We start from the raw sequence: 10,679 nt of genomic DNA on the forward strand, positions 1-10,679 counted from the left end.
ATTTTTGGGAAATATACCTCAAAATAAGTCCTATCAGTGACAATTCACTACATTCAGAACCACACTGTGTTGTTTCACATAATTTACCAACTAATTTTTCCTTCTATGCTACTTCTTTCTTTGCTCCTCTATGGTTTATCATTTGAGATTTTGATTTTTCTCTCTTTTTCTTTACTTATCATTTATCTTCTTCATCATCTATTGACTGTAGTCTATCAATCTATTATCTATGAATCTATATATCATCATCTATCTGTATTATGTTATCTCCATGAGCTTTTTATCTGTCACTATATTTGGCTCATTTAATTTTTTTGCATGACAATGTTTTATAGAACACTGTTTATTACTGTTATTTTCCATTTAGATTTTAGTAGATATTTAATAATAGTTATTTTGTATTCTCTTTGATAAATACGGTATCTGAATTTCTGTTTTTTCTCATTTTTAGCCATTTTTAAATTTTAATTAAAAAAATAAATTTGCCAGAAAGCATGTGAGCTCACTGGAGAGAGACAAAGGAGACAAAGATAGAAAGAGATGGAAAATGAGAAAGCAGCCCCCCATGGGTGATGGTCATGCTGCGATGCCTGCTTCTTCACCTCTCCCTTCTTTCAGTAGTTTGGGCATGCACAAAAATGCACCCAGCATGTGTCTGGGACTTGAACTGAAGCATCGGCTGGGTGGGATCCTGCCTCCTTAACCATCACAGCAAGGGCTGGCTCTACCTATTTTAAAATTTTAAACTTACATTTGATAGGCATTAATTTGTAATTTACTTCTTACAGGAGCTTCTGTAGTGCTTTCTACCCCAAATCACTTTAGATTAAGAACTGGCTTTGTTAGAGTTATTCAGTGTCCTTAAGCAGTGTGACTCTACAAACTTCTAGTGTGCATAAGCGTACAATTATTGTTACAAACTTCCTAGGAGGCATTTTGTAACCTGGAGCTAAGAGCAAGAGATGTATTTATTTGATTACTATCTTTAATGAGCAAATTTAAAGGTTTTTTAGCTCATCATTATATTGTGAGCATGGCCCTTTAAACTTCTCTCAGCTCCACATTTGTAATGTATTTTCGTTTCCTTACCTGAACTTGCTCAGACTGAATTTTATTTCTTACAGCTTGTGCTGCAATAAACTCCGGTTTCATCCAACCTCTTTTGGTTATGTCCAGTGTGAGCTCATGCATATGACCTGCTTTTGGCTCTCTCCTTGTTTGGCTTTGGAAATTTATTTTTATAAGCTTAGTCTAGCAATATATTTGATAGGTTATGTGTTGCATTATGTTCAGCATGCTAAAAGTTTTATAAGAGAAATGTACTTTTAGGATATCAAAATCATCGTAACATCAAAGCAGTTCTGCAGTTCTTTTTCTTCTTCTTTTTTTTTTTTTTGAGAGGTTTTTGCTATAGGGCGTGTGCGCTCACCAGACAGACAGAGACATAGAGACAGAAAGTGAGAAATCACCTCCCAGGGGAGATGGTCATGCCGCAATCCCTTCTCCTCCATTCTCCTCTCGGGATCTTGGGCACGCACGCACACGCGCCCGGCATGAGTTTAAAGCCACTGGGTTCGGGACGCGAACCACGGTCGACTACGTGGGAGTCCAGCGACATAGCCATTATGCTAACTGTTGGTTCCCTAAAGCAGTTCTTTTTTTAACATATTTCCTCCAAATCAGAATTCCCAATAAATAAATTCTGTTTCTGTAAGTTATGTTAAATTTGAAATAACACTGGCATGATCATATATTGCTCATCGAGGACATTTATCCAACTAAGATCATTTTAATGTATATGAGTGTTAATTATATACATACTATATGTTATATATGTACTAAATAGTAGTTATATATAAGTGTATATAATTTAATATATATCATATATATGTGTGTGTATATATACACATATATATGTATATGTGTTTATATATATAAATTTGTGTGTATGTATATATATAGTGTGTGTGTATGTGTATATATACATATATATACATATATATGCGTATATATATATATATATATATATAGTGTGTACTTACTTTAAGGCATCAGAAATTAGTGAGATCTATTGATCATCATCATCTTAGTGTGGATAATTTCGTGTTAGGGTATTGAAATATACTAATTTTAGCAACTCTGTTAAGCCTAGGGCTCTATCATTTTCAGAAAGAAATGAATTGGCAATAAAATTCTGAATTTAGCCCTAGTGTATAATTTTGTATCAGTTGGATTTTATTGCAAAATCTGTCATTCTAGATGACAACAGTCCATGCTTTTTAATATTTTTGTACAGGGAAGCAAAAAACTTTAAAAATTATAGTGTAACATTTATACATGATGTTATGTTGTTTTATTTATGCCTATTTAAAACTTATTAATGAATGTAATTTTAGTGATTATATAACACTACTATTTGTAAAATATTCTCTTTAGTTCGTGTTGCAGTCATCATTGCACAGGTAGGCAGCTGAATTGTTATCTGTAAGCTTAAAGGAGGGAATCGAGAGTCAGAAATGACAAGAATCGTGATTACTAAGTAGGGGGATTAGTGCTCAAGCTGGATTTTCTTACTCCATTCTCATAATAGTTCAGTTCTTATTTTTATTCTTAATGTAACGGAGGTATACGTCAGGAGTTAGTTTAGCAGAACCAGTCTGAAGTCTTGGCATTGTGTATTACAGTCAAACAGGCATCAGTCCAGACATTCTGCTGCTTCCTTTATTTTTAACAATAAAGCCTTATGCACAGAACTGACTTTTTCTGATAAGAAATATTTCATCAAAACAATAATACTCTCTATTTCAGTGTGAGGATTAGCTTGTGAGGATTTTGGCTACAGTTTATCTACTCTATAGACAGACGGTTTTTATAAAAATTAATCATTTCAGAATAAATAAAGTTTCTGAGTACTTGATATTTCTTCTGTCCTCTTTAACTATGTCAGGTGTTTCAATAGCTAAGCATAAAAGACATTAGAAATTTGCCTTCATTTTTCTTTATTTTAAGCTTTTTCTTTTGTTTCCTGTCAGGGAATTGTAGGGAACTGCTCACATTGTAGCTACCTTTGACAACTATATAGCAGTGAACTCGCCAAGAAACAAGTCCTTGCGAAAGGCATATCCATCCTATTTTAGATAGAGACCAAGGAAAATGAGCCAAATAATGGATATTAACCCATTAAAATCCGCAGTAATCAGTCCTCACCTTCTAATTAACCTGGAACATTAGGGATTTTAAAAATAAATCTAGCAAGACTGTATGTACTATAAACCTGATGAATACAACTGGAAAATTAACTCTAAGAAACAAAATAATAATGGAAGTGCCCCCATCTGGCCCTATATGTGTATACTTAGACCCTTTTGAGCATTTTTGTTTTACATGATGAATATTCATTTACATTTACCTACGTTTTTACTTGGTTTTCAAACCTGCTCATGTGTTTATCAATCTTGTAATGTGTAGCACCTCAAACTTTTTTTAATCTGGTATTCATTTCCTTCATTACATGTAATAGTCTTGAAATTTCTTACACCACTTATCTTTGTAGTGACTGTAATTTGATTTGTTCAACTAAAAGTGTCTTTATATGTCCTAATTCTTGAAAGATATTTTCACTACTGCGTGGAAAGTTATTTTCTCTCAGTACAGAAAACGGGCTGACATAGATCCATTGATTTTCTTCACTGATTCTGCTAAGAACTCAGTCATCAGGGTAATTGTCCCTCATTGAAGCCAGTCTAGCTTTCCTCCTGTCTGACCTTTAACTTGAAAAATAAAAATTCTCTTTGTCTTGATTTTTTTCCAGTTTCATTATAAAATAGGAAGGTGTCGTTTGTTTTAATTCACAAAATTTGTGTTGTTGTGGATTTTTTTTTTTTTTTTTTTTTTTTTGCTTATCCCAACAGACAGAAGGAGAAAAGAAATAAAAGCCTCCCTGAAACAAATTACAGAGATTAACTATAACAAACTTGGGTTTTCCCAGCAATGACTGAAAAACTGTGACAGTGAGTTTCATAGTTGTGTTTGATATTTTCATTAAGTATAGTCCTTTACAATTTTTGTCTTCAACTTCTGCTCATTCTGACTTAGACTGTTTATCTTTTATTGTGTCTGTCTTTGACTAGACTCAGCACACTGCACACTGTAGAAGACTATAACTTACATAAATAATTTGATTCCTGAGATATCACTATATTATTGCAGAGATTTTTCTTTTCTCCTACTAGACACTGCGGATGTTCGCAGTCTAGATCCAAGATTTATTGTTTTCAGGTGCTCTAGTTAATGTGCTGAATAAAAGTCAACACTATTATTCTTACTGCACAGGCTTGGTGTTCATTGCCCAGAGCTGAGTGTGTTTTGTCAAGGTCTCAATAGTTAGCAATTGCTGAAATCCAACCTCAGCTCATTCAACAATTCAAAAATCACTGAATGCAAAACTCTGTATTCCTTACATTTGTAAGAGCAGAAGTATTTAAAGTGATTTAGCCCTGTGCTCCAATCCTAGAGAGAAATGACTGCTTAGGATCTCCAAGTGTGGCTAATAATGAGTTTCAACTCTTATTTCTCCATCTCTGAATTAAATTTTATTTAAATTGTAAGCTCTTTACATTTTGTTTCAATTCCTCACGTATCTATTCCAGAGAACTAAATGCACCATGGTAGACACAACTCAGAATCACTGGAGTTCTATATAGCTTTCCATTTTTCTTGATTATTTCTCAGGTTGAAGAGAAAAATACAGTTTTTATCCTCTTGTTTTAGTTGTCTGTAGAAGAAGAACTGGCTCAAATTAATGAGATTTCCATGGAGAGAATATAATATATATATATACACACACATATATATTTCTATGCCTATTGAGATAATCAAGTGTTTTTCTCTTTATAATAACTAATGATTTAAAATAATCAATGTTTCTAACATTAGATTAACATGACATTCTTATGATAAATATAATTTTTTGCATTTTTTATGTATACAAACACAAATGTATTATTTTATTTGATCTGCTAATATTTTATTAAAATATTTCTATTTATGCTTTTCAGTAAAATTGCTGACAATTTTTCAATTATCATAGTGCCTATACTAAGTTTTATTATAATATCTGCAATGACCTCATATTAATTTGTGGACTATTTTCTCTTTTTTTTTACTATTTGTAAAAGATATATTTGAACAAGATTTTTGTTGTTGTTATTACATAAATATTTGACATATGTGCTATCAGTATCAAATTCTTTTTATTTATTTATTTATTTATTATTCATACATTCAATTGCTATGCATCATTTAGATTGCAAAGAGACTTTATCAAGCATGATGTGCACCTCAGTTCAGACCAGTTAAGAATACTATACACATCCTCGTCAACAGATAATAAACCATATCAAATTAATTCTTAAACTAAGATTGTCATTCTAAACCATGAGAGATGGCCATGTAAGTCCGGTACCCTAACCACCTCCATCTGTTGGCCCCAGCTTGCTCTTTCTCTTTTAACTAAACATTGTATTAGTCCATCATGAACACTTCTTGATGAAAGAATGAAGTGTCTCTTTAAAGAAATATTTTTTTAAATTATTTGATTTCTTCCACAAGATTGAAAGAGACAGAGAGAGCATGAGAGAGAGACAGGCAATCCCCAATGAGGTCTTCATGCCATGATCTAATCCTAGACTCAGCCAGCCCAGCCCAGATCATAGATCTGTATAATGTGCCCAGCATACATAAGGAAACCTCTGAACACAAACTTGGACCTTGCTACATGGCTGCAGGATCACAGAACATCTGTGTTACTGTTCGGCCACCACTGCTAGTCCATCTATAAAGAAGTAATTGTGTCTATGGTCGATTAATGTTTCCAGGAAAACAACAGAAATGAGAAACAGTAACTAGTACAACAGTCTAAGTGATGTGTAAGTAAACACATCTCATTTATAAGTATAGCTGGGGAAAAAATCTGATGGAGTAAAAAAGAATGGTGAGAATTGAGTTGTTTACATTGATTCAACAGATAATGAAGAGAGTACTAAGATTTGTGATCTAGAAAGTAAAACAACCACATATTTATTCTAAAGAGCTTTATCTGGGTAACAAAGATGAAAAGAGAAAGTTTGGAAGCAGCAAGACTAGTTAAGAGACTGAGTAATAGCTCAAGGACAAGATAACATAGATTTCGATCACTATTTACATTAACAAAAAGTCTGGCATGCTGCACTGACAAAATGAATGTCTTGAAAATTAATAGACTAAATTTAGAATGCAGTTGTTCTGAGTATTTTTTTATTTTTTATTTTTTTTTATTTCAAAGTAGAGATCAAACACTTCAGCACATAAATAGAACAGTCTACGGATATTTTGCTGACTTGCGTAATGCCAAAACTTTAAACATTTCAAAATAAAGCTATTTTTTCTAATTTATTGCACCACTGATATTCTATTGTTCTGTTTGTGTTCAGCCTACAATATTTATTTTCTTGGTGAGGTTTAGTCTGTTATAATTGAGAGATTTTTGTTACAAGGCATGTGTGTTTGCTGGAGAGACAGAGAGACAGGGAGAAGTCACACCACAGGAGATGACCATACCATAATCCCTTCTCCTCCATTCTTGATATTTTGGGCACACATGCACATGAGTCCAGTGTGAGTTTTAAGTCGCCAGGTCTGGACCTCGAACTGCGATTGACTATGTGGGAGTCCAGTGATGTACACATTATGCCATCTGCTGGTCCCCTGACTGCTATAATGGAAAGAGAAGCCATGCCCAATTCTGTTCTCCTAAGCCTATATCCATTGCTGTACTTTCTTTTTTTTTTTTTTTAAGAGAGAGAGAGAGAGAGATCTTTGTTATAGTGCACTTGTACTTGCCAGAGGAACAGAGAAAGACAGAAAGTGAGAAATCCCCCTCCCAGTGTGGACAGCCACACTGCAATCTTTTCTCCTCTATCCCCCTTTCAGGATGCTGTACATTTTAAATGTCTTATCTTCTTATTATTTTTTAAGTTGTTGTCTCAGAAGAAATTTCAAAAATCTTGTATGGAGATCCAGGTATAGCCTGCTAAATTTTTCATTTAGTTTCCCTTAGGTTTTATCACATTAATTATCTTATTAAATAATTTAGTTATTTAATACTCTATTGCCTATTTGAGTTTTCTCCAATATGTCCTTCTAGAAAAACTTCACAATAGGAAGAATCTGTCTTGTTTATTAGAATATAGCACTTAATTTTTTTTTCCAGTCACAGAAGAATATCAGTAATCATTCAGTGAATGTGGATTATATAATAACAATAACCAATGATAGTGGAGTATTTTCTGTTTTCATATATAATTCAATAATGTTGTGTATACCTATACATATGGTAGAGTCAAACCATGTAAGGTCAGAAGTCACAATATCCTCACAGTGGTTATTGGTGTATCTGGGCTGGAAGTCAATTGAAGCTTATATTTCCCATTAAAATGCCCATCACATTTGTTGTTTCACATTTGGGGGAAAATATATTTTTTTATCTTTTTTTTTTTTGTGGGGAGAGGTATTTTTTTGCTATAGGACGTGTGCACTCGCCAGACAGACAGAAAGAGACAGAGAGATAGAAAGCGAGAACTTACCCCCCAGTGGGGATGGCCATGCCGCAGTCCCTTCTCCTCCGTTCTTCTCTTGGGATCTTGGGTACACACGCACACGCACTTGGTGTGACTTTCAAGCCACCGGGTCCGGGACTCGAACCACTTTCGACTACCTGGGAGTCCAGCGACATAGCCATTACACTAACTGCTGGTCCCTGGGGAAAATATTTTAAAAGTTAATGACATTTTCTATGGAACAGAAGACATTTTATATTTTGGTAGATTTTCTAGCTTCTGTAAATTCACTGTTAAATATCAATTTTGATGTGTGTTTAGAGATTATGCACTATATTTTCTGTCTTCTTATTTTAGTAAGAGGTAAGACATTCCCTGTTAATTCACATCCCACATTATGGATTATGCTAAATACTGATAGAGAATAACAAGAATGAGATCATTTTCCTGCTTCTATCAATGCATTATATATTTCATAAATAGGAAAGGCCAATAACAAAACAGGCTAGAACTGAATAGAGAAAAAAGATCAACAGCAATGTGTTATGAGAATTAAGAGGATTGAATACTCACACATTAAAAAACATTCTCAGTTTTCAGTTTTCTTGTGACTATTTTGCTGTCCTTCAAATTTTATTTGAAGAGGGCAAAGAGATACAGGTGGGTTATTTGGCATTCATTTTCTGTCTGAAGGAATTTTGGCTGTATATTCATTCAGAAGAAAACTAAGTGAACTCATGTGCCCCAGGCTATATTTTGACTGCTTATTCACCAGAGTAGCAAAACTAAAAATATTAATTTCAATTGTATATTTTGCAGAAGTCCTTATGAAACCCTCCAAGAATCTTTATAGTTCACTGGTGCTGCAAATGGCTCTGGAGAAATCTAAGGCCAGTGTGATATTTTCTTTTATGACTAGGATGAACATTTGGCTTATTATCCAAATCAGGACATGTGAAAGTTAAAACGGGGCTCTGTTGCTATTCATTCTGAACATTAATAAATTAGAACTATCTCACATCCTTTTGATATATTATGATAATATGTAGAAATTGCTGAGGATTTTTCTCATAGGAAATGAAATAATTTAATTAATATTTAAGTAATTTACATTTTTTTATTTTCAAAGTTATAATAAGTGATAGGGTTTATTTATGACTTTACATTCGTGGATCAATTAGTCTTGATATTAGGTGTTCTCTTTCTATTTTTAAAGTCAGGTCTGTCAGCTCATATTTTATTTCTACCTTTCTTATGCCTTTGCTTTTCTGTGTTCTTGCACCTCTGCTATATAATCTTTCTTTATTAAAGTGATTTATTCAATTGAGTTTTTCTGCTTTTTGGAAGTTTATTAACTTATTTCTACCATGAGTAAGAGAGGTGGTCTTAGTGTCCTACTCTGCCCCAGTTCCAGTCATGGGCACGGCATGCCCAGTGTACTCAGGAAGGTCTCTGGATGTGAACATGGATCCTCACGTAGTTTAGCCATACAGAGCATCATGTTTTACAACTGTGCCACTGTCAAGACCCAATCTCTTAATTTATTCAAACTCTTCCTATAGTACTTAGTTACAAATTTCCTTTGTCTTATGACAACATTTTTCTAGAGTGTTTTCTTTTATTAGGGTTTACTTTATTTCTTATCCTCCTTTCTTCTTACAGTGTATGCTCCAGCAAGTTCTGTTAATAACAGAGATCTTGTTTCTGTCAAACAAATCTAAACACATCAACTTTAGGAAGATATTCAAACTGTAATGCATTTTAAAAATAAGTTATAATTTTATGGTAGTTTCTTGAGAATGTAAACATTCAATTACCATATAATAAACCATTTTTCCACAGGGTATATACTCAAAATAATTGAATGTAGGAACTCAAAAAGATATTTGTACAGCAATATTCACAGCAGCATTATTCACAATAGCTAAAAGGTGAAACAATTCTAATGATCATTGGAACACAAACAGATAAACAAAATGTAGTCCATACAAACTATGTGATATTATTCCCTCCTAAAAGGGAAAGAAATCTGATCCTGTTGGCCCGCTAGAGCAAAAAGGGCAACATGCCTCTTCCACCCTGGCCCAGAAGGACAATGTGGCTGGGACATGCTGTCCTCACTCTGTCTGGTATTTTCAAAATTTTGGAATCTGTTGACAGTAAACTTTCAGCTTATTTGCACCTGTACTTATGTCTGATCCTTGGCACTCAGCCTCACAGATAGAAAAAACAAAACAAACAAACAGAAGAAACAACTGGACTATTGGGTGTATGTTGGAAGTGCGCCAGAACTGGAGAACAGAAGCATCCACATGTAGCATCCTGTATAATGGTGGCCTTCAGCATCCTCTTTATACAGTAGCATGGGAAAATGCCAAAATGCAGTCACCATGAGGTTTCAATGTAAAGAATTACTTATCTACCAAAAAAAAAAAAAAAAAAGCACGTTCAGTCCTTTTATCACTGAACATGGAATGAGGTAAACTTCCAGATGTTGCTCTCTATTTTTGTTATTGAGCCAGTGGTTTATATAAATAATTATAATGTAACCATTTAATACTCAAATAATTTAATGCCCTGTAATAATAAACTTTAGTACTTGCACTACAACATATTATTCTACAAATTGGATTGTTTTGTGTTAGATGCTAGATTTTAGTATGGTATCTCTGAGGCCCATAGTAGAAAACAAAATTGGTACATTTTTACTGTGATTTGGAAATGGTAAATCTTCCTAGAATGGATAAGAAAGAAGTAAATTATTATTTGTTTGCTTTCACTTTATGTTTTTAGTTTCTGAGACCGAACCTCACAATGTTACTGAGGTTGGCCTTCCATTTATGGCCCCCTGCCTCAGCTTCCTGAGTAGATGGGAGTACAGTGTGTGCTACCACTCCTAGCAAGACTAGAAATTCTCACACATGCTGCAACATGAATGAACCTTGCAGACATTATATTTCATGCAATAAGCCAGACATGAAATGAAAAATATTGTATGATTCCGTTTATATGGGAAGCTTGAATAGTCAAATTCACAGAGGCAGAAATTTCAAGGGCTAGGGCGATGGAGAAATGGGGCATTAT

The 10,679-nt window shown here is 33.8% G+C and overlaps 1 pseudogene; it reads left to right on the forward strand.

Annotated features, from left to right (window-relative positions):
• Nucleotides 1-9,703: 9,703 nt before the first annotated feature.
• Nucleotides 9,704-9,957, forward strand: LOC102488351 (protein kish-A pseudogene; annotated as a pseudogene).
• The last annotated feature ends 722 nt before the right edge of the window (nucleotides 9,958-10,679 follow it).

Source organism: Tupaia chinensis, unplaced genomic scaffold, assembly GCF_000334495.1.
Source record: "Tupaia chinensis unplaced genomic scaffold, TupChi_1.0 Scaffold139612_1, whole genome shotgun sequence".
Classification (NCBI taxonomy): domain Eukaryota; kingdom Metazoa; phylum Chordata; class Mammalia; order Scandentia; family Tupaiidae; genus Tupaia; species Tupaia belangeri.